Source organism: Molossus molossus, unplaced genomic scaffold (genome assembly GCF_014108415.1).
Source record: "Molossus molossus isolate mMolMol1 unplaced genomic scaffold, mMolMol1.p scaffold_m16_p_2, whole genome shotgun sequence".
In the NCBI taxonomy this organism is placed as follows: domain Eukaryota; kingdom Metazoa; phylum Chordata; class Mammalia; order Chiroptera; family Molossidae; genus Molossus; species Molossus molossus.
This window is the reverse complement of record NW_023425355.1, coordinates 143,435,407-143,459,398: the sequence shown is the minus strand read 5'-3', so window position 1 is coordinate 143,459,398 and position 23,992 is coordinate 143,435,407. Positions and strand designations below refer to the sequence as shown.

The 23,992-nt window shown below is 39.2% G+C and overlaps 1 protein-coding gene across 1 annotated transcript in view; it reads right to left on the bottom strand.

Moving 5' to 3' along the window:
• The window catches only part of MID1 (midline 1), a 142,117-nt gene that overhangs the window by 96,519 nt on the left and 21,606 nt on the right, over positions 1-23,992 (bottom strand). The gene's annotated exons all lie outside the window — the stretch shown is intronic.

Sequence of the window (23,992 nt, the reverse complement as noted above, 5' to 3'; positions counted from 1 at the left end):
GGAGGGGACAAACACCCTAAGCCAGCATACTAGCTAACATTTTTCTCAAAGTTCTAGTCATTGAAAACAGCAATTGGGGGTGGGGGAGGGGCACGACAATTTTGTTCTTTAAAAGTCTTACTCCAAATTGGCAAGTTATTGAAACTGTAATTTTCATAATTTGTATCTCATCACAGTAATCTTATTGTGCCATGGCCAAGTTTTACCTTCCGTTGAAAATTAAAATGTAGAAACATTAATTAATGAACTAGAGTCTTTCATAGCTTTGAATTTATGAACTGATATGTTCGTGTATATGTGTTTTCAGGACTTTTTACAATGCAATACCAAATCAGGCTTCAGAGGAGCCAAAAGGCACTTACTGGAGAAATGGGCCTGAAACGTGGATGAAACCAAATGCATGATTTCAGTGGATACAATGCTTAACTATGGGATGGCAGTTATCAAAATATATTCCTGAAAAAAAAACACTGACTTTCACAGAGATGACTGTGATAGAGGCAACGTTTTTGGCATGTGTTTGTTACTCTTCTGAATAATTCTATTGTTTAATCCAGGCAATGGGACGTGGGTGGACAGAAAGAAGCACAGAAAAATATCTAAGGGCCCTTTTAGTGGCTGCAGTGAGCTTGGATACCAATGACTAACAATAATTTAGTTAATTAGAACAAGGATTTTAGTGGCTACAATATTCATTTGATAAGTTATAACAGTGGTAAATGATTACAGTATAGAAAGCAGTTGAAGGTAATCGCATTACTCCCAAGAGACTTCCAGGCTGCCCTGCACAGCCCTGCTCCTGGCTTTAAAACTGCCATGAAGGGCTCGGCCAGGCTGGCAGGAGGACCAGCCTTACACTCAGAGCTGTGTTGGCGTAGTGCTACCTCAACCAGCTTTGTTGTTCCCCTCCAGGCCACCTTCAGGCCACCTGCATGCTCTCCTTGCCATGAATGAAGACTTGGTGCTTTTGTGAACTCTTGCCTGTTTTCCCTTCAAAAAGGGTAGGGGGGAGAATCCCACATAAGCCCTGGTTCATTAAGGAGAAGAGGCCTTAGGCTCATTAGCAGGCCTGGGAACCAAGCCTCTTTGAACCTTCTCCCTTTCAAGACCATTAGCAGATCTGCGGGACAGCGCAGGGCATATTAGATGCAGCCCACTGCTGGCTGTGGGAGAATAGTGCAGTGCACCCGGTTTGCGCAGGTTCCAATCACCCTCCGGGGGTTCTCTCAGCCTGATTTATGGGAAGACTTCACATCCAGAGAGAGCTACGTTCAGTGATTCCGACAATCAGCCTTTTTGTATTCACGCCTCCATTTATTTACAAAATTCTTGATTTCTAGAATACCCTGACCCTTTCTGAAATAGCATGCCTCAGAAATATCATGCGGTGCTTTGGTTAAACTAAGGCTCGTCTTGCTACCAACTGAATGCTAACTGCTCATTAAAAGTGTAGTGTATGTGCTGAGCTTGTTAAAAATTAAAGAACTGCTGGCTTCACAGAATCCTGGTATCTTAAAAAACTCTTTAGCCATTCGCTAATATTAATGAACTACATAAGAAAGAACAAATGGGCAGCTGAGGTTTGAAATATTAAAGCTTGCTTATCTTTTCGCAACCTGCCATGGAAAGCCCAGGGCTGCTGTTGTGAGAAACTTATTGTTCCTGCGTGGTCCCAGCCAACTCTTCCTACAGGTGGCTTGGAAGAAATTGAAAGGTTTACCTACTAATCACTATTTTGGTTAATCATGGAAAAATAGAATTATCTCTAATTTCTTCTCTCTTCCCATCACAAGTATGTAAATTAAAGTAAAAATGTAGCCCTTTTAGTCTGCTTTGTTCTCAGGGGAAACAAGGAGAACACCTACTCATGGATCTCCGCAGAGAAATGGGCATCAATTATTTCTCGAGAGCTGAGAATTTTTAATTGGGTATCAGGATTACATCCCAGAATGGCACAATCAGACTTTCTAGAGGTAAGTCCACTGCTGACCCCAATGGAAACACTGACATTTTCTTCAACAGACATTTACCAAACGCCAGGCACTGAGCTGGCTCGAGAAGCCAAATCTGGCATCCTCATCATCCCATTTCTATGATCATGGGCCAAGCCAACATCATCTCTTACCTGGATTATCACAATACCTTTCTAAATGGTCCCCTGCCTTCCCTCATGCCTTTCCCTCCACAGCTTATCCTCCACTCAGAAGCCAGCAATCCTGTTAAAACATGACAAGGCCTGCCTCTCCTCTGCTCTACCCTCCAGGGGCTTCCCATCTCACTCAGAGAGAAATTTACCAGAATAAAACCAGCCCTAAGAAACACAGACTCAGACAGTGACCTCATTTCCTCCCATGCTACCCCTTGTTCTGCTCTGGGTACATGGCCTCCTGTGATTCCTGAAACATGCCAAGCACGTCCTGTCTCCCCCTCGCAAGGTCTTGGAATGCACATGACTCTTGGCCCCACTGTCACTTTCTATGTGAACCCACAGAAAATCAATTCCTCTGTTACCACAATCACCTACCCACCCCTCACAGCAAGCCTTCCTCCATCTGTTAAATTTTTCTCCAGAATATTGATCACTGACATATGAATTAGTTTTTTCACTGCTCCATCTCTCCCTGCTGCTTCACCACTAGAATAAAGTTCGCCGAGAGGAGAGACTTTGCTTTGCTCTTTGAGGGATGTCTCACCAGTGCCTGGCACAGTGCCTTGCACCTAGTAGGACTCAAATATTCATTGATTGAATTAATAAATGTACTGAAGTTGGGGTTAAAGCCAAAGAGAATAAAAGATAACCACCACCTTCAAGGATCTCTCAATATATTAGAACAGAGGGCAGCAAACTTTTCCTATACAGGACAAGATAGCAAATATTGTTGGCATTGCAGGCCATACAGCCCCTGTTAACAACTGGTCAACTACCTTTGTAGCATGCAAAAGGAGTCATACATGATAACGTAAATGAACGAGTATGGCTGTCCAGTAAAATTGTGTTTACAAAACCAGATAGCAAGTTGGATTCGGCCCATGTGTTAGAAGATAGAGACATGTACAGCTAGCCAAAATAGAAATGAAAATCACTCTTAAAGAGGTACACATAAAATGCTGCGAGGGCAACAATGACAAAGAGTAGATGGTGGAGTAAGACTTCATCAAGAACACAAAAGTTTCCAGTGCTATCAGGAAATGCTATGCAGTGGGTTTTCACCCTGACGTCAGTAGACATGATGGGAGTTGAATCCTATGGGGCAATTCATGTAAGAAACATTTAATAACAGAACAGGATATTTTTCTTTTATTGCTACAGCACTTGGCATGGCGCTCTGTGCAAGTGTCTACAGAGCTGGTTAAAGGCATTAAGTGATGACAAATATCTAGATGCAAAGTGAGGTCCAGCCAGTTTTCTGAGTCTTTTGCCTGTATGCTGCCAAAAGGAAGGGGATTTTTGATTTGACATCTATAGTGGATACCATTTTTTTCCTACCTTTATCCAGATTTTATCATGGTATAGATATCATTCTTGTTAAATTACTCAACAATATGTTATTAGTAAGCATAGATGCCATCTCCCCACCTTAAACACATTAGCATGGCTTATTTCTTAGCTTTCTTTAAATATATAGTTTTTTGAGAAATGAAAATGCCATTCATTCTTTCACAAAATATTGAAGTCCCTCTAGGTGCTTGGTCCTGAGACAAGGAACAATGACACCTGGCCCCTGTCTCAGGGATCTTAAGGGAGAGAAAATATGAACAAGTTGTTATGCAACATGACAAAAGACACATTCAAAGATTGGGGGACAAGAGGCTGGGGAAGCTTCCTGAAGGAGGCAACATGCAAAATGGGTTTTAGGAGATGAACAGGGGTTCACTGAGAACATAGAGGTGGGTGTTTGTAGAAAATGTTATCTTTTATTTTCTGAACTACCATAATTTAATTTCCAAGCCTAAAAAAAAAATGAGAGAGAGAGGGCTTCTTGACTGTCACTACAATGGAAGGAAATCACACTTGCATATCATTGTCAGGAAATTCTATAGAGCAACATTTTTCTCAATGGGCTGATAGGTCGTCATTCAGAGGAGGATGTGGGTAATCGTGGGAACCCCTTACAACAAACTGGGAATGCAACAATTCACAGCTTACACTTCTGCTTGTCCAAGGTTTGTAGTCTAGAGCACGGCACAGAACCGTTAGTGAAAGGAGAGAGCTGGAGAAGTGACCAGATGATCTAGAATGATCTGCAGCTTTGCTGTTTATTAGCTGCGTGTCCCTGGGTAGGTGTCCACAGATGTTCCCTTCAATTCCTTCTAGCACTCATTCTAATCACATCCCTAAATTAAACCCAGCATTCTGGGACACACTGAATGCCAGACATCTTTTCAAGAAACTCTTAACAGATTAAAGACTTCTGAGGAAAGCATTTCTTTAAAATGAAAAATTAATAAATGGATGAAAACAATGACATAAATGTTTTCACACCTCTCCCTTCCTCCTTTCCCTCCTGCTCTCATCCTGTGCATCACTGAAATTGTGCTTTTTTGGTTTCACTGTTTCTCTAACCACTGCTGACTTCTCTTTCCACCTAATCAAAGTCTAGGTGTTTTCCAGCATTCCTTCACAAAACCAAGTTGTTCACTCATTTCATGTTCTCTGAGAATGACGCCTCAGCATGTATCTCGAAGGGCCATCTCTTTTCAGAATCCCACTTCAGTACTGACATTCTTTGCTTCATTTCCTGTAAGTGCTTCAACTCAGGTGTGCATCGCCTTCTGTCCTAAACCCATTTGCCCTACAAGTTCCTGGTTGCCTCCTGGTGTCTCCATTCTCTTTGATCACAAGTCAGAAACTCACCACATTTTCTATTCCTCCCTCTCTGGGGGAGGCAGAATAATGGCCTCCAAAGATGTCCACTTCCTAATTCCCAGAACATGGGAACATGTTAGGTTACAAGGCAAAGGGAAATTCAGGTTGCAGATGGAATTAACATTGCTAAGCAGCTGACCTTGAGACTGAGATTAGCCTGGAACATCCAATGGACTCAATGCAATTATAAGGGTCTTTAAAAATGGAAATGGGAAGCAAGAATAGTATCAGATGATGCAATGTAAAGCTTTTAACTGGAAAACATACAGCAATATAATTATCCTAATCACAAAATAACTAAAGACTTTATTGAATAATACTATTTCCTAGTACACAATAGTGATCAGTAATGGGGCCCAGGTCTAAAGTTATATAATTCATCTCATTCTTTCAATATACTTAGATTAGCTCTGGGGCCAATACAGGCATGCATGCATGAGCACACACACAAACGCAAATCTCATATGGAGATAACATTCAATATAAATTTGGGGCCAATCATAAATGGGTGGCCTGAGCTAAAAGACCACTTTCCTCTAACCCCCCACCCCCCCATGATAAACCTTGATGTAAGAGGCTTGTGCCTTTTGGGGCTAAGGAAAAATCAAAAGAAAGATGGAGAGCTAAGAGTGGGGGCCGCAGGGATGATGGGACCCTGGCATCCAAGTGATGGCTACGGTGATTTAGCCAATTCAGTTGCCTCAGCAGATGCTCCCTCTAGGCTCCAGGTATCATTATCCTGAACTAGCACTCATCCCAGGAGGACTTTCCTGGAGGGAGGAGAACTTTCCTGGAGGGAGAAGGGCCTTCTTTTCTCCGAGGTACAGGATCTGGGAGGAAACAGATTGAGGGAGAAAGTTCCCAGTGAAAGAAGGAGGGCTTTGGGCCTCAAAGAGTTCAGATGTAGGGTTTGGGCTTGATAGGGGAGATGGGGAACTCAGGACAAGTGTCCTTACAGATTACTGTTATAAGCCAAGGAGATGGAAGTTAAGGGGGTTCCTGTTGGATTCCTCTTTTTTGCCTCCTCTTTTGAACTAAGAGACAAAACTACTGACCTGGTAAGTCAATTCAGAGGACATATTTAACACCTGCCTATGCTGTTGCAACCCTCACCACGACCCTGCTTGGGAGCTCATTTTAGAATTTTACAACTTTATTCCTTGTACTCTCTCCTGGCCTCTGCTATGAAACAAGGAAGATAATCTGCACTCTGAAGAAACACCCAGGACCCTTGTGAAAATGTCATGTGTTGCAAGTTTTAACCCACAGCCAGTCAGTGAGCAGGCTTTCCAGTTTGAAATCCCAAGAATATGGAAATTTCACCCATATATTCAAGGAATGACCAAGAATTAGGAGTCTCCATACCAAATGCATTCTATGAGTGCAATCAATCACCTACTAAAACAAGGAGATACTTGATTGCCAGTATGTCATCCATGAGCTTTTTTATTGTACATTTCTCTTAATGGAGGCATTCGCATTTTAATCATAAGGTATACCCATTTCTCAATGCTTCCTTACATGTATTCTGTTATATCTGCATAGTCCATGAACAATAATCATTTTTCTAAGTTAGAGTATATAAATAAGAGCATGCATTCTGGCCACCAGTAATTTTACTTTTAGTCCCTCACTTTGTACAGTTCTGAAAGCCATCACTATGAGGGAAATTAATTAGTCACTAGACCAAGGAATAAACTGGGTAGCCTGTGATCAATACCAGGAGGCTCTCAGCCACTGCCTGGATGATTCCCAAGGCACTTCCTCTGTTTTTTTATTTTTTTTTCTCCCCCAAATACCCTCTGGAGTATGGAAACTAAGCTTGATGTTAAGTGTACCAAAACATAACTGAGGTGAAAAACACACTGTCAAAACTGCACAATGTTACACCTGGCCACATAAAAATGGTTTGGAAAGGGAGACTCCTAAAAGTGTCATGAAAAAAGAGACAGCATCAGAAATGCTATGAATACATTTAATTCTTTACGAGTCCTAAATTTTAGAAACACGATCAAGTCCATTTTTTATCCCTTCTTCATATGGGTAATTAAGATTTAGTTGACTCATTGCCATCTGGATTTTTCTACGAGTTACACCTATTGTAGAACTATAGGTGGAGTATTTTTTTAAGGACTGTGGAATGATGTTTTTATCTTGGATCAGCATAAACACAGACTTTCAGAGGACTCACAATTTTGGAACTACGAAACATTGTAAATCAACTTCAGTGTGTGAGGCAGGGTGTGCATCAGGGACTAAACTCAGAAGGGACTTACTATCATCTCAGATAAACATAATTTCTCATCACAAAACATGACCTAACAGAAACTCAATAAAAACTGGATGCTACATCCAAGATGAATTTACCACAAATAGAGTATTTTAAATAACATAAACAATCAGTGTCTACATATTCAGGCATGGCTTAGTGTTTAACTTTGAGTTATAAAAACCACAGAATAAACACACTACCCAACTGCTACTTTACTGATTAGTACCCTGGCTCATTTGAGACATAGGTGAGTCAGTAAATCGCTATAAAACAGGGCCATGAAGAGAGGGAAAGAGGGGAGAGGGAGCTCCAATTGAATTTAATGGCATTCTGAAAGACTGGAAATTGATGTCACAACGTAGGCTATATTCCACCCCAGATTACAGCAGAGAGCAGTAAAAATGCAAAGAGGTTCTTAAAGCAACAGTATAAATAATACACAGAGTAGGAGCAGGTGAAAAATAAAGTGATCCCATAACATTCAATAGGTAATGCCTCTGAAATATCACTGTGGTTAACCTCCGAATGTCAACACACTCAAGCTCGTTCATTTAATCAGTGATGGATGACTAAGAATTTTTGCCAACCAAATTTTAGGGCACCAGAGGGACTGATTGAGAAAAAAAAGTGACAAGCAGATAAAACACTGAGGCACTAGCCTTAAGTTTTAAAATAACTAATTAGCACAACAGAAGATATTTTTGAGAACTTGTCATTTTATCTTTATTCTGAGCAGTGTTCAAGTTAAAATGTTTTACCTAACACCTAAAGTGAGAACCAGGGAAGACTTTTAATTTCACCAAACATTCACCTGGTGGAATTCATACAAATGGAATTAAACTGTTCACAAAACCTTTTCTGTACTTTCACATCTGTCCATAATACGCTCATTTCTTAGTAATCGGATATCTAGGACAGTCTTTAAAATAATCACATCCTCTCTTGACCACGCAACCTGATTAATAATGAATGAACATTCCTGAAAAGAATCGTTTGAAAGCATGGCAGCTGTCTTGAGGGAGATGAAGGCTTTAATGATAAAAATTAAGGAGAAATGGGAGCTAGGTCACACTGTCTGGTTATTTTAATTGAAACCCAGTCTCCCAAATTTACTTAACAGAATGCTTAAATCACTTCCTGGAGTTCATTCACACAAGCACACAAGCAGAGACAGACAAATGACAATGCAATCAAGCAATCCTGGTTTCTCCAGAACAACTGACTGATCCACTGTCTTAATAGTGAAGAACCCTGTAACAGTCTCCAAAATGCAATTTATTCTAACTGAAAGTCTGATAAAGAGGTTAAAAACAGGAAGTAGCACATTTGTCCTTAATAGTTCTTTTAGCATCTCTCCAGATTCTTAATAAATAGATCGCCTTGAATACCCACCAATGGACTGCACCCTAGTTCTTTTTGAAGAAACATCGCCGTAGGCAGAGGATGGGGACCCACGAAATGACAGACAGGCCACCGAGACCAGATGGTGGGTGGCAGGCAGTGCTGGAGCGGTCCTGTGTGTCTGTGAGAGCGTCAACAGTGAAACACAACAGGAAAATCGACGCGACAATTCCAGGAAGGCCAGCTCCGCCTCATCCACCCCGCCAGGGTTGCTGAGTTGAAGAAGCAAAACTCCCTCTTGCTCTCCAAGTGCCTTTTCCACGGACCCTACTGAGGCTTCCCTATGTCCTCGCCCACTCAGTGTTCAACTGAAACCAAATGAAAAGACAGCTCAGGTCAGCTCAAGATCCACTGCCTTGTCCCTCCGAAAATAACCCGGCACCGGGATCTGTATACCTTCATTGCTCACAGGGACCAGCAGCGGGTCAGTGTCCTACAGCTGAGCACTGAGTGCCAGCTTTCCATGCTGCCAACAGGAGCCACGGGAGCCACCCACCCAGCTCCTGGGGGTAGAGATGGGTGCTCCCTCCCTGGCTTTTTAATCTTTTCAGTGTCATACTGAGCACAGGATCATATTATGTTCTGGATGCTCGGTTTTTTGTTTATTTTTTATAAAGTCTTATTATTTTGTGCATATCTTCTAAATTAAAATACAATATCTGGAAGAAGTTTTTTTTTTTTTTTTAATGTTACATTAGGAAGAATGATGTATTATAGATACACGATAAAACAGAGTCATTTTTCTTCCAAAAATAGAGATCGAAATTGCAATCTACCATCCTGATAAACAACTTAAAATATGTGTATGAAATATGTACATATGTATACACAGATATGTTTTGCATCCACATACATATATGTATATATTATGCACACATAGCACATCATACATACATATTGTATGTGTATATATGCATTTGGTACATAAACACACACACAGCAAATCTGTGATGGGTGTCCCAGATTTCAGTCTCTAGAATTAAAGAAAGAGTGAATTGAGAATGGAAAGTAATCTAGTAAATATTGGTTGTCTAAAAGAAGAAGAGGAAATAGTCTACTTAAAAGCAAAAAATAAAAATAAAAAAATAAAGTGCCCTGCGCTGCAGCTCTTTCAAGGATGTTCCTTATCACCATGCAAGACAAAAAACTGCAACTAAAGTAAATTATCAGGAAAGTGTAAAAAAAAAACCAAAAACTCAACCAAACCAAACAAGCAGGCTGACTACAAACTTGCATGCGTCAATCTGTACACTAGATATCTGGACTCCAGCAAAGGTGTCTACAGAACATTCATGATAAAGGACAAACAGGAGGCAAGAGCTGCTTCCTCGTGTTGCACAGTCTGCAAATCACGCCACCTACTTTTCATGCTATTGCAACACCTCATGGTAAACCAAAACACGCTTCACATGTTTAGACATCAAAATGCAAACATATATTTCCTTGGCTTACGTCTGTACAAATCATATTTGTCTTTTAACAATAAACAAAATGATTACTCAATTTCACATACAGATGACTTCCCTAAAAAGTCCTCACTATCCACAAAAGAGACACACTTACATCACCAAACAGAATTTGAAAGAATTTTTAATCAACAGATTTAAAAGCATTGCATTTGTTAAAACAACATTAAAACTGTCACAATTTCTCAGACATTTGGCATTGTAGTGGAAAATTAGCCTGAACATCTCAAGTTGAAACATCAGGAAACAAACATTTACTCCATCCCTCCAAAACAAAAGAAAATGATAAACAACAAATTGTTTAATCTTCTAAAGAGCATAATCTGACAACCTTTACAGGACAGTTTCCACTGGCAGAGGGCCTCAGACATTTCATGTCTTTTACAGTTTACGTTGAGAACTAAAGCATTCAGTATCAAAGGCAAAGGGAACCTATTTTATATTATACTGAAAATGACTGAAGTTTTCCAGGTCTCTGCTATACCGGTGGGTGTCAGGTAAGCATTGGTTCTGAAGGAAGTAAGAGCAGACCTGAAGAAGGAAGAAGGTAGGAACTTGTCACACCTTGTCTCCTGACAGAAGTGGTAAATCCACCCTCCTCGAGAGTGGCCCCACATGGTGGTGGTGGTGGAAATGGAAGCCATTGATTCCATGACACCATCCACAGATGAAAAGTGCTCTAACACTGCACCCTGAATGCTTTCTTAAGTGTATTTATTTATTTAAATTTTTTTTCCTTTATTGCTTTTAGAGAGAGAGGGAAAGGGAGTGAGAGATAGAAATATCAATGAAAGAGAACATCGATTGGCTGCCTTCTGCACGCCCCCCACTGGGGATCAGGCCCACAACCTGGGCATGTGCCCTGACCGGGAATCAAACCCGATACCTCTTGGTGCAGGGTCAACGCTCAACCACTAAACCTCACCGGTCGGGCTTCCCAAGCATATTTAAAATTTGATAGGCAGTTCTAATACATTCATAGAACTATGTCTATGGCTATATAAAATCCTGCATCTATCTACAAAGGAATTAGTCTTTGTAGCTATATATAAATATGTACCCACACACATACATATAAAAACCACCTTTGCAAAATTACTTGGGACTTCACAGAATTCACTCTTCATAGAACTCCTGCAGTAGAGAAACTTTCCTTCCTATGGGCAAAACCAGAAACCTGTAAATAATTTATGTATTGAAAAACAAAAAAAACCTGCCTGTTCATATCTAAAAAGGGTTTCCTGGATATGAACAAAATGACATGAGAGGTCTAGTGTGTGAAAGACAGAACAGTTAAGCTAGAGTTTTGCAACAAGTAGATTTCACCTGGAAAAATGCTTGTCACTTGGGGAAACTTTTTCTTATTTATTTCATAAAAGGCTTTTCTAGAAGGCACAGAAAGTGCAGTCTCTCCTTCCCACTTATTATCCATCAGGAGAAACCTGCATCAATAAACAGTTGCTGATGATGGCCAATGTGGTACTTCACTGCTGTTCTCTGAACACTGGAAAGCTGAAGTTCAACAACAGGAACAACCAATCCGGTCCCGTGACTCACTGAGGTAATGACAATGTTACATAGTAACTGATTCCTATTGTATGAACGGGTTGGGAAACACTCTCAAATATGATAGCTTCTTTTCTCAAAGGAAATCACTTTTTCTCTCAACTTCAAAGTTAGTCACACACAAAAACCTCACGCTCACAATACCCTGAAGCTACTTTGCAATCTTGAAAAATAAAAGTAACCTTTATTCACAACTCCTGGTTAACTATTATGAAGAACATGCTTTAAACATTTCCCATGATCACTGAAGCACTACAGTCAGGGGATGAAGCCTTTTTTTTTTTTAAGGCAACAGAAAGAGGAGTGACTCTTTTGTTCAGAATTGTTATTGTAAAGCACCACATGAGAGAAGGGGAACGATGGGAACATGGCAATGAAAAGGACAACCTCGCTGACAAACGAAAACAGGATATTAAGAACAGAGTCGGAACTGTGCGTTCCTACAGAACAAAGGCGGGAGCTTCTTGGAAGAAATTCGAGCAAAAATACTTTGAACAGATTTAAACACTGATGGATGAAGTCATTTTCCAAGTAGCAAAAGATCTTTAAGTCTGGGACTGTAAATTAGGTTATCATTGAAACACACACATAATTTCAAGTATCATAAAATTAAAACTGCTTTCAAATCACATTAAATCACTCACTTTTTAACCCACGGTCCACTTCTTGAAATTTCCAGATCTATGCTTTGCCCCATCTAAAATAGGATACTGTTGCCCAGCTGGTGTGGCTCAGTGGTGGAGCACTGACCCATGCAGCAAGAGGTCGCCGGTTCGATTCCCGGTCAGGGTGCATGTCCAGGTTGTGGGCCTGATCCCCAGTGGGGGGCATGCAGGAGGCAGTCAATGGATGTTCTCTCTCATTGACGTTTCTATCTCTCTCCCTTTCTCCCTTCCTCTCTCTAAAATCAATAAAGAAAAAAAATTAAAAAGCAAAAAATAAAGAAAATAGGATACTGTTTTTTAAATTAAATAACTGAGCTAACTTAGTATATATTACTAAAGGATATTAAACTTTTTACAAAAAGAAAAAATCTCCATTCTGAGCATATTCTAACTTACACTTTAAATAAAACCTTTAAGTAGAGTTTTCAAGAACTCCCACAGAAGCTATGTGATGGGTTTTGCATTGAGAAGTAATTACCGCAACTACCTAGTTGACATTAATATAACACTGGTTTTGTCAAGTCAAGCCTATAGCATCTACTTTTCTTCTGATGCAAATTCTACTAAAGCTGTTAATATGACAATACATTTAATAAGATCGTCAGAGTTCCTATAGTTTATTGGATTTACCACATGATAAAAATAATTATGATTATTGCAGTCTCTAAACTAATGAGGTTCAGAAAAGTTCATAATATATCTTATCTTGTATTCCATCTAAAATTGCGGAGTTTTTCCTCTTCTCTATGTTCTGCTACTATTCCTTTTTTTCTCTTTCCCATCCTTTCCTTCTATTGTGAGTTGAGAGATGAAGTGATAGGCTTTCTTCTCTTAGATTATGCATTTAATCCAGCTTTCTCTTTGATTGTACTGTCAGGAAGCTTGGAGTTAAGCTTAATTGAGCCAACTGTCCTTGGTCTGGTTTTTGAGCGAGACCATCAGTGTGGTGTCTTGCAAAGAAACATGTACCTTAAAACCAGATAGTCCTGAGTTCAAATCCTGACTCTGCCATTTCCTAACAAAAGCAGACAGGAGCCAGCTACTCAACATACCTTATACTCACAGATACTCTGCATATGTTATGCAGTTTCCTTATCTGTAAAATGTGACAATGAGAGCAGTCTCAGAGGGTCCTTTGAGAATTAAGTGAGACAAAGTTTGAAAAGTGCCTGGCAAACTTGTAGCTCTCACATCCTTCTTCCCTTCTAGCCCTGAACCACCTCTTTCCACTCTTCTTTGAATATATTAATTATGTTTGTTTTTTTTTCTTACTGGAAACCTCTTCAAACCACTTTTGGAAACAGGAAGAACATAAGTCCATTTATTTATTCAATAATGTTCATGGAGTGTCTTATGTGAAGGAACAGTATATGATTAATAAACTAGCATTCCTATTATTAACATTAATTATTCTTTAATAAATGTCTTCACATAGGCAATCTCATCTATTTCCCAGATTTTAACATATCTTTATTCATTACCATTGGATCCCACCATGACCTTAAAGCTTCAGTTCCCTGCTCCCTGTCCCATATGAATTCTTTACCAGAGTTTTCTATTTTGCAGGAAATAAGGGACACTGGCAGGGATGAGGCAAGTGAGACCATCAAAAACAGTGAAGGGTTAAGATTTTTCCTACTTGCAAACTATTTAACTAGCCTATCAGTTTTATTGGCGCTGGCAGAAGACACAAGTCCCTTGAATCAGCGACAAAAAGGACACTTTTAGTTAGGGCACAGCAAGCACCATGTGTTTCATGTTCACCTCACTTCCCCTGTCCCCTCAAGTCCCACAGAGCATCCCAGGTGCATACTATACATGCAGAGATTTTGTATCAGAACTGAGCAATCTCAATCATAGGACACCCAACTTTTTTGGTATGGACTGAATGCAAGCAAGCCTGCCTGACATTTGCCCTAGAGAGACACTGTGTTTATTGTAACGGACAACAAACAAACCTGCCTTCTACTCAGGATGGAAACACTCTATCTCAGACTTCCAAGGCTGTTCACTATACAAACATCCTTGAAAAGATGGTTTGGAACAAAGGCTATTGGCACCTCAGCTTACAAGAGGTACAGAAATTTGAGAGATCCATGGAGAATTATTTCCCAACACCCACAGCTTATGTCTCCTCCTGGCAATCTGATCCATAATGGTCACTAGAAACCATCACCACTAGGCTTTCTAGCAATTACAATACAGGCAGTTAACTGACATTGAATTACCCTTGAGCCATGGAAGACCACAGGTAAAAGATGCCCCAAGAAAGTGCTCCATGCTCCTCATCCCCACCATCCTCTAACATCAGCTGATGAACCAGGAAACCAGACAGAGAGCAGGTAGGCCCCACACATAGATTTTGCCCCAGGAATCAGAGCCTTTAATAACTTCCTTATTAGTCCCAAATCAACTTGCATCTGGTCTGCAACTTCAACTCTTCACTCTTAACCTAAACTCATTTTAAGAGTTTGGAAGGGTAAGCTAGTTTTGTTACTTTTATGACATTAGAAATCTGATATGCACATTAATTTGGTTTTCTTTAAGCATTATTTTGATTTTAGAACTACTTTGGAGAAAAACTATAGAAAAGGTCATTTCTCTGATTATTCTTTCATTCAACAGGTACTTGTGAGGTCTTGCTGTGTGCCAGGCACTGCTCGGGGAACTAGCAATGCATTGATGAAGATGAGAACAAAGTCCTGCCCTGGGAGAGCTTACACTGTAACGAGGGAAAAAGAAAACAAACCAGCAAATGAGTGAGAACACACGATAATTTCAAAGAACCATACACAAAATGAAAGGAATAAAAAGGATAACATGATAAAAGATAGAGGGGTGGGTACAGGTCTACTTTAGCTAAGAAGATATTCCTACTCATATCTGTGCAGGCTTTCTCGATACTTTGGCTTTCTCTCCACCGATACACAAGCAAAGAACATGTTGATTTCAGGATAAAACTTTCCAGCATTTGGGCAAAGAGTTGTAAGTAATTTTTCAAGTTGTTAAATGTTTTGTTTTAGATTTGCTTAAGGAATGATTTCTTTTTTAGGACATTAAAATCCAACTTTTAATATTTCTTACAAGGCAGTGATGAATTATTAGAAAGCAGTGACTTCTTTATTTATTTTAGCAATGGAATTTGAGAGAGAAAAGCTGTGATCACAAAGTGGACCAGAAAAAAAGGCACATGCAACCCCCCCCCCCCCTCCAAACAGGAACTGTGGTACTTAGAATTCCCTGAATGTCTGAGTGTTTGATGGCAGGATGTTAACCTAAAGTTGAAAGTAACCATGGACATGCAGTTAAGAGTACAGGGGAGGGTGTGAAAGGAAATTAAGAGAGACATTTCAAGAGTCATTGGTTTTGCTTTTACTACTCTAGGAGAAGAAATTTCAGGAAGGAAAAGGAAAGAAGTGGGTTAACAGTGTGGGAGGGAAATGAACAGGTACAGCCAGGGCTTCATGCTTGGAGGATCAAAGATGAATTAATACTAGAAGATCCTACTGCTTGAGAGAGCTATTGTCATCTTACTGACAATGACAACAATAGCAAAATGTATCTCGAAATAAATAAATTCACTGGCTAGGTAAAATTGCAGAGAAGCCAAATCATAATTTTTAGAGCCCATTTCTTAAAGGAGTTAGAAGGGAGATGACCACAGGGAGAATTGTTATGGGACACTCAAGAGTTGCTGTTGCAACTACAGCAGAGACCAAGGGAAGAGCTTGGGAAGACTGGGTGGTTGGTGGGTGCCAGCTACTCCCCAGTGAAACAAATAAAGCTTAGGACAGGATAGAGTGGCAGGCATAGAGAGGGTTATAAAGCAAGTAATTCCTAGAGAGTGAGTTATCCCCAACCCAAAGACTTCTTGGCCTAAATATTAAGATTTAAAATGTTTCTATGCAGGCTTGATAATCTGCAAAAATTGTGTAAACAATTATATATATTTGCAATCTATATGAAAATAAATCCCATAAATTCCATGAAGCTTCTAATATCTCTTTAAAAATACTCTTGGGGCAGGCTAACCTCTGAGAGATTTTTCTTGCATTATCCAAACATCTTTGCTTGTTGTCGCTTTGAGAGAAATTATAAATGTAACTTATAAAACAGGAAATATTAAATTTTTAATATTAATTTCAAGCCAATGTCTTGAAATTAATATTAAAAGCTATGACTTGACTCTAAGCATTTTTTTATTGTTTTGGTTTGTGTCTTATTTGTTTGCTTAGGATTATTTGAGCCTTTAAAAAGGTTTCATTTTAAGCTCATAAGTGTGAATTTCATCTTGTACATTTTATCTTGTCATTGAATCAAATTATATAAGGAGCTGGGGTTTTTTTCAATGTAAGTAAAGATGAAAATGAAAAGACTTCGTACTTGGGATGCAATCTAGGATTTAAAATTCACTTATGAAAAGATACCTAGCTTTAAGAACAGTGAAATTTCAAGGTGGCTAAGCTACTTTATTAAGTAGCGATATATTTATTTTGATAATAAATATGAACATTAATTGGAGAAAGAATCACAATTATATGAGAAAGCACTGAATTTAAAAAAAAAAACATTTAAATGTCTGATTTCTCATCTTTATGGTAAAGACTGGTGGGTTATCCCTTGTTATGTAGCTTCTTTAGCTTGTCCCTATATAAATTAACAGACACCTGATTCAGGGCACGTTTCCAAATAGTTCTGCCTGTTGTCTGAATCTATTCTTTTCATTACAAATTCCTCCAAGTGACTCTGTCTTGTAAACGGATGCAAATATTCAGTTTCACAACTGTATTCATTTTCTTCCTTAGAACTGATTGGGAAATAGCTCTCTCCTGGGGCGCTGGGCAAAGGGTGCCAGATGATGGCAGGGTGACTTCCCAGAAGGGGGCTTTGTTGTGCTCAAGCCACTGCCAGGCAACCTCCCAAGAACATCAACTGCCAAAACATTACAGTCCAAACGGGGTGCTCTGATCCCCCTTCTCACCACCATGTACCAGCATCCAGAAGCAATTCTTTGCATGGGTGCTTCTTCATCATGATCCTGACTGGCAGCTCTAAGGATTAAACTCAGGTCCTTTATGCACATTAGCCCCCTGGAGTGTTGAACTCCAAAACCTCTATTTTCTCCCCTGAGTCTACCCTGCATCTCACAAAACCCTAGTTAGCCACTGTGGTACACAGCCTTTCTTCCATTTTGGGTTATCAAAAGAAAACAAAACAAAACATCAGACCCTACAACAATATGATGGAGATGGTAATGATCGGGGGTTTGTAGGGTAGTGAGCAGATTCCAAGTTCTTTCATAGCTGAGACTTGGGAACCCATTTACTTCTTAATCATTACGACTTCACATTCTCATCAGCACAGTCTTGCTTACAATGGCACAAATGATCAATTGGCTAAATGAAAACTGTGTGCTGTGTGTGTGTGTGTGTGTGTGTGTGTGTGTGTGTATATATCCATAAAAAAAAAGACCCCCAGAACTGTTGAATGAAAATCAAGACCAGTGTCTTCTTAATCAAGCAAAATTTCCCGCTTAATAGCCACATTAAAACACACACACACACACACACACACACAACAAACAAACCGACCATCTGGTCTCTCCGCTACTTGAGGGATTTTGCTCCTCACTTCCTGGTTATCTTTAGCAAAACATTATAATTTCACTTATACATTATTTTTACCATAATGCATTTCCTTCTGTGCACTACTTTAAGAAACAGAGCAGAAAGCATTGTTCTATTTCTAGAAAAATACTTCTCAATTCTAAATGGCAGGATTGAAAGGAGGGAAAATGTACTTGAAAGAGGAAGGTAGAAGTCAGATCATAGAGAGCATTAACTACTTACATTTCTTTAAACATTAACACCTATTCCAGCAAGCTCTCTCTATCTCTATCAAGTGCACAGACATATTCATATGTATAGACATAGATATATAGTATATTTAAAATCCAAAAACAAAAAGTCACACTGCCCTGTTCATTCAAGGTGTTCATTGTGTGTTAGGCACTTTCCAAGAAATAAGCCAGACAATGCAATTCATTTCTGCGTGGAAACTAAGATTATACTAAAAGTACAGTCAAACTGCAATTAATTGAAATTCTCTGGAAATGGTAGAGTTCTGGTTAATTTAATTTTCTGGTTAACTGAACCCCCAAATAGAAAACCTTTTTAAAAAATCCTCATTGAAATGTTCCTAAAACACTTGGGTCCACTTTACTTGCATAACTACAAACCACATACTGGATCTAATAAAAAGGGTCTTAGTAATTCCAAGTTTTATTTCTCCTTGGGATCTTCATTATAAAGATCTTTTTTATTCTCCTCTAATCATAAATAGAGGAGGTTTAAGAGACTGAGTTGAATGTATGTTTGTATCCATGACCATGAACGTATATATTAATCCACAGCATCACCCTGCTCCTTGTACTTCAGAAATCTCTTGGGAAAATATAATGTAGACAACTGTGGCTAATACAGAAGTTTGATTCTTTGGGCAAAATTCAGGTAAACTGAGGTTTTTGTTATGTTTGCATGCTAAAGGAAACTGACCAAAATTCCTCCTTCTCTACCTGATGTTCAACAAGTGTAAAAAATGAGTAGTTTAATATAGTACTGTCAATCTATTTTATTAACACAAAGTACAGACCTTGTGAATTCCCTTGATGTATATGTTTAAACTCACAGAGAAAGCACTAGGATTTAGGTTTCATGATGGAACATAATGGTAACTCAAAACTGTTCCCCAAATATCCTTCCCTCTACAATGCAGCTCAGTCCTTACTTGGACTCCATGTTCCAATTTCCCACAGAACTTTATACTGTGCCACCTTGATCTATCAAATAATAACACTGTATGAAATCAAATCATTGCCTAACAGAAAGAGACCGCTAATCTTACATCAGTTTCTTGCCCTTTGGTGAAGATTACTGTAGAAAGAATTCCTGCATTGGATGGAAGATTGAAAAATGTCAGCTAAGATCATTTCCAATTTCAAATGCCTTGCACTGTATGTAAAAAAAAAAATAAGACTGGAGCTCCTGCTCGCGCTCTCTCTCTCTCTCTCTCTCTCTCTCTCTCTCGCACGCGCACACACTCACACACATGTGCACACCTTTTGGGGGGTTAGGGGTGTTACCATGTACTTGCCCTCATAGCAGCACTAGGTAAAATCTAATATATACTGATATCTAACTATTTGCCATGAACTCTGTCAGCTACTGGGCAAACAGTAGGATTTTCATAAATATTTCCATAAAGGACTGAATGAAGCTGAAGGGATAAGTCATATCTCACCTATGGACCTACAAAAGATCTCCTTCTAGAATAAGAATCAATGATGCCAGATTCAGTAGCAGTATTGGTGTTTCTAGACAATGACTATTTTGAAAATGGTAGAGTTGTGATATCCTAAAAATAGGACTTTATTGTAAGGCATAAACATATACATTTATATATTAATTTTATCAACTATTATGTCTTGAGTATACATGTATTGAGAATATATGTACTGAACAGATATTTATTATCTCAATCTACAGCTCAGTGTAGACCTTGCCCATAATCAATGGAGTGTTTCTTCTTGCTTATTTTGTCTATTTGTACTATTTTCTCGCAGTATTCTTTCACCAATTCTTGCCCTGAGGAAAGGTAGTGATACCCCAAATATAGGCATTTTTTAAAGGATCCCTCAGAGAATACTATAGCTATAAAACATTGGAGAATTCTACAGAGACTTTCTAAGCTGGGATACTCAAAAGTGGTATAAGGCACATAGGGTGATTTGGCTCCAATATCTGTCACCATAGTGACTGCCCTTCCATTAAATACTTAAATAGCTTCTTTAGAAAGGGCAAAAAGGTCTCATGATGCATTACTTAGTTAACAATTCTGCCCTGAGAGACAGTGTAATTATATTGATTCTTCACCGCATAAAACAAAGAATATGTATACAAAGAATCGTTAACTTAATAGAAATAATATTTGGGGGAATTAAAGACTTCTAGACAAAAACAAAAAAAATGTATTAATATGCCTAATACTCAAATGATTGACATGTAATGCAATTTATATAAAGTTTCCTTTGAATTTCCCTTTTTTAACCATTCTTTCATACACCCATAGCTGACATTTTTAAAATACCTACAGTTTGTCAGGAACTTTATATAAATTGTCTCTAATTCCCACCTAAACCCTAAAAAGGAGGTATTGTTTTCCCTATTCCGTAGATGAGGAAACTGAGGCTTAGAATTAAGACATCTTGCCCAGGGCCACACAGCTAGCACATGGTGGAGCCCAGTTTAGAATCTGGGTTTTTCTGACTCTTGAATATCTCTTTCCTCAGCAACATGTTGCTGTTACATCTGCAAGGAATTGGAAATTTCTGATGTATGAATGTCAAGAAGATTTGGATGCTGTAGATTCTGGTTGTGCTTCAACTACTTCTAAGCTTTATTTTTTTAAAAGGCTCATAGTTAAGCATTGGTCATGCATGTTCACCAGGATCCATTCAGGAATTTCACAAGCTAAGCACTTCCCAATCTCCCTTAGAAGAATTGACATCTGGATCATATTGGCAAGTGGGTGCTTTAAACGTGAAAGAAAATTAGGAGGAAAACCTAAGACTGTATTACTTCCACGAGTTCACTCACCAGTATCTCCCCAAGTGCTCATGGAAAAATATATATATATTTAAAATATATAAAAACTAGCTTGTCATCCAACCTTTCTCCTCAGTGAACAATGACTTGTGACCTCCCAGTTAACAAGTTCACAGTAGAAATATATCAGTTATAATCAATGTTTACTAGAATAAATGTAAATATTTGAAAACACACAACAGTCCCAAGCACATGTGATTTCCATTTTATTTTATGAAACACTAAAAATCCACTTGTCCACCCCATTAATTATAACCTGCTCTCAGCCCTGACCTGTATATAATTCCCTCTGACGTAAATTGGAACAAGGTGCTCAGAATGGAAGCAGCCTACACCCCAACTGGGCTACAAAATGTCAAGTTCCCAAGCCTCTCAAACGTGTAACCTGACATTTTTCTAAGATTAGAGGCAGTTTGTGAATTTAAAAAGAGGGCTTAACGACTCACCACAGTTAAATCCTACAGTAACTCCTGAAATATCCAAAGTAAACAGGATAAGGGGGCTCTGGGGACACCAAACCCTTACTAGAAGAGAAGAAACACTCTTTAGTAGGTGGTATTTCTTTGCAGAAAATAATGTACATGCATTCAACCAGAATTAAGAAGAATGCAACAATAAACTTTGAGGCAGGAAGCCCTCTAGAGATCTACAGGAGTCATGAACGGGCCTTGCGAAATATTTCTCCTTTTGCTACACGTGAATGATGGAGTTTACATTGCCCATTAATCCTAAATTAACAACAAAGAGAAGGGTAAACTTTTATAATATTATTTTTCTTGACACAGTTGTAATACGTATTCATTTGTAACATTACCCCAAAGCAAAGGCCTAGAGAAGAATCCAACCACTAGCAAACAACATTCGGTAGATTGATCTTTCTAGTAGCCATTTTTCTGTATGTCATATCCACAAAACCAGGACCATACTTTACATTTGGTTTTACAAGTTGTTTTAAATATAATATATTGGATGATTTTTCATGTTCAATTCTGATTTCTCAGGATTAATCTCAAGTACCTTTTCGTGCAACTGAAAAATCACTGCCTCCTGCCAAATAAAAAAGATCATGTAAGATGAAGATTTAATACATTAAAATGCAGGCAATTTCTTTTTCCCATTACAACACAGAATGTCAATGAGGGTGACACTGCCCCCTGGGGAGGGGGGAAGAAAATTAGTTCTTGGTGGCAAAAAAAAATCTTATTCTTTTTATGTGCAAAGCACAGATGTACGTATATTTGTATTAAAATTCCATGGAGAGGAGTGATTAGGAAAAAATGTTTGAAAGGTAGTGAAATACTGTGCTACAGCATCAGACTTGTCAATAGTGGTGTTTACATTGCTGGGATGCAAAAGATGGATTTTTCCATTTTAAATGTCTCATCTTCGAATGAATTCCAGCCCATTTCTGAATTGCAAAAAGTGAGGTTCTATGAAGATGATCTTTCACGAGTTGATTTTGTATGATATGCCTGTGGTCAGCACATGTTGTATCTGCCATGTTCTTACTGACTCAGTGGGGCCTGGGGTCGGAGGCATGTGTTGCTTTGAAGACAGATGAGCAGATCATCTCTGAAAGGTCTAGGACTGGTGAGTCTGCATTTTAACACTGACCAGCTTTTGCTCTGTGCTGCCCTCTTGTGCTGTCTGGCCTCCCCCATGCCTCTTCCCAACAACTTTAACTTGAGTTGCCCTAAATTGATGGACCATCTGCCCTCCAGTATTTCTTGGCACCAACACCCAGGGGGTGGCCACAGAAAGAAGAGAATGTCCAAAGATACAGATTTCCTTGCAGGAAGAAGCACGTATCAGAAGGAAGGAAAAGCTGTAGAGTTTCTCATCTGCCCTTCAACTCTGGGAAAAAGTGGACCAACTGCCCACAAAGCTATTGTTATCACAGGTAACACAGCTCACAAAAGAGCAAGACAGCAGCTGAAAATCTTCACCTTCTGTGGTAGGCAGAATTTCTAAAAGAGTGGCCCAAAGATCTGCCTGAACCCCCAGATCCTATGAATGTGAGCTATCACTCTCCTGATTGTGTTGTGTTACATAGGACACTTGACTTTAGGGGAGAAAGATGATCCAGATGAGCCTGACTTGACCACAAAGGCCCTTAAAAGCTGAGAGCTTTTTCTACCAATGGCAGAAGAGAAATTAGAGAGAGCCTAGGTGTGAAAAAGACTCAACATGCTATTGCTGCATTGAAGATGGAGACGGCCATATGAGAAGAAATGCAGGTGGCCCCTAGGAAGAAAGAGTAGACCTCAGTGATCAAGGAAATGGGGACTTCAGTCCTAAAACCATGAGAAAATAAATAAATACTGCCAACAACCGGAGTAATCTTGGCTGCACATTCTAACGCAGGGCCTCCATATCAGAGCCTAGGCCGGCTAACACCTTGATTTCAGCTTTATGAGACCCTGAGCAGAGAACACAGTGGGCCACCCAGACTTGTAACCTAGAGAACCATGAGCTAATAAATGGGTGTGGATTTAACCTATAAGTTTGTGGTACTTTGGTACACAGCAATAGTAAACTAATACATCTTCCCTTCTTTATAATCATACCAATGAATGGCATCTTGGCAATATCTCTCCTAGGTCACAGACCCTGATCAGTGACAATTAGGTCAAATAAAGTTTCCAGTCTTGGTCTTCTCACTGACCTTCTCAACCCTTTAAGAACTTGTAATCAATCCTCCCACTCAAGTCCTAGATCTTGACCCTGCTCTGATCAATTGTTCCTTAGGAGAATTTTCATCATCTTCAGTTAATGATCAAGTTCTTGGTGCTCTTGATCTTTCCACCCTCTAACCCTTGTTTTACTTAGTGCCTAACATCTTCTCCAGCTCATGCATCCATCTGATGTATTTCACTCGAATTGTCCTTTACCTGCTTACAACTTTTCCTTCTACATCTAGAACATTTCATCTGCCTTTTTAAGTGCCCATGCCTTCATTTTCTTATAATGGGCTGCTCAAAGAATTTTGATAGAAGATAAATGGAAGTCTAAATACTCTACCATGCCTTAATTTTCCTAAGGTTTCTGTAGGGAAAATAGAAGCAGTGATTGCTAAGCTGTATGCTAAGGTG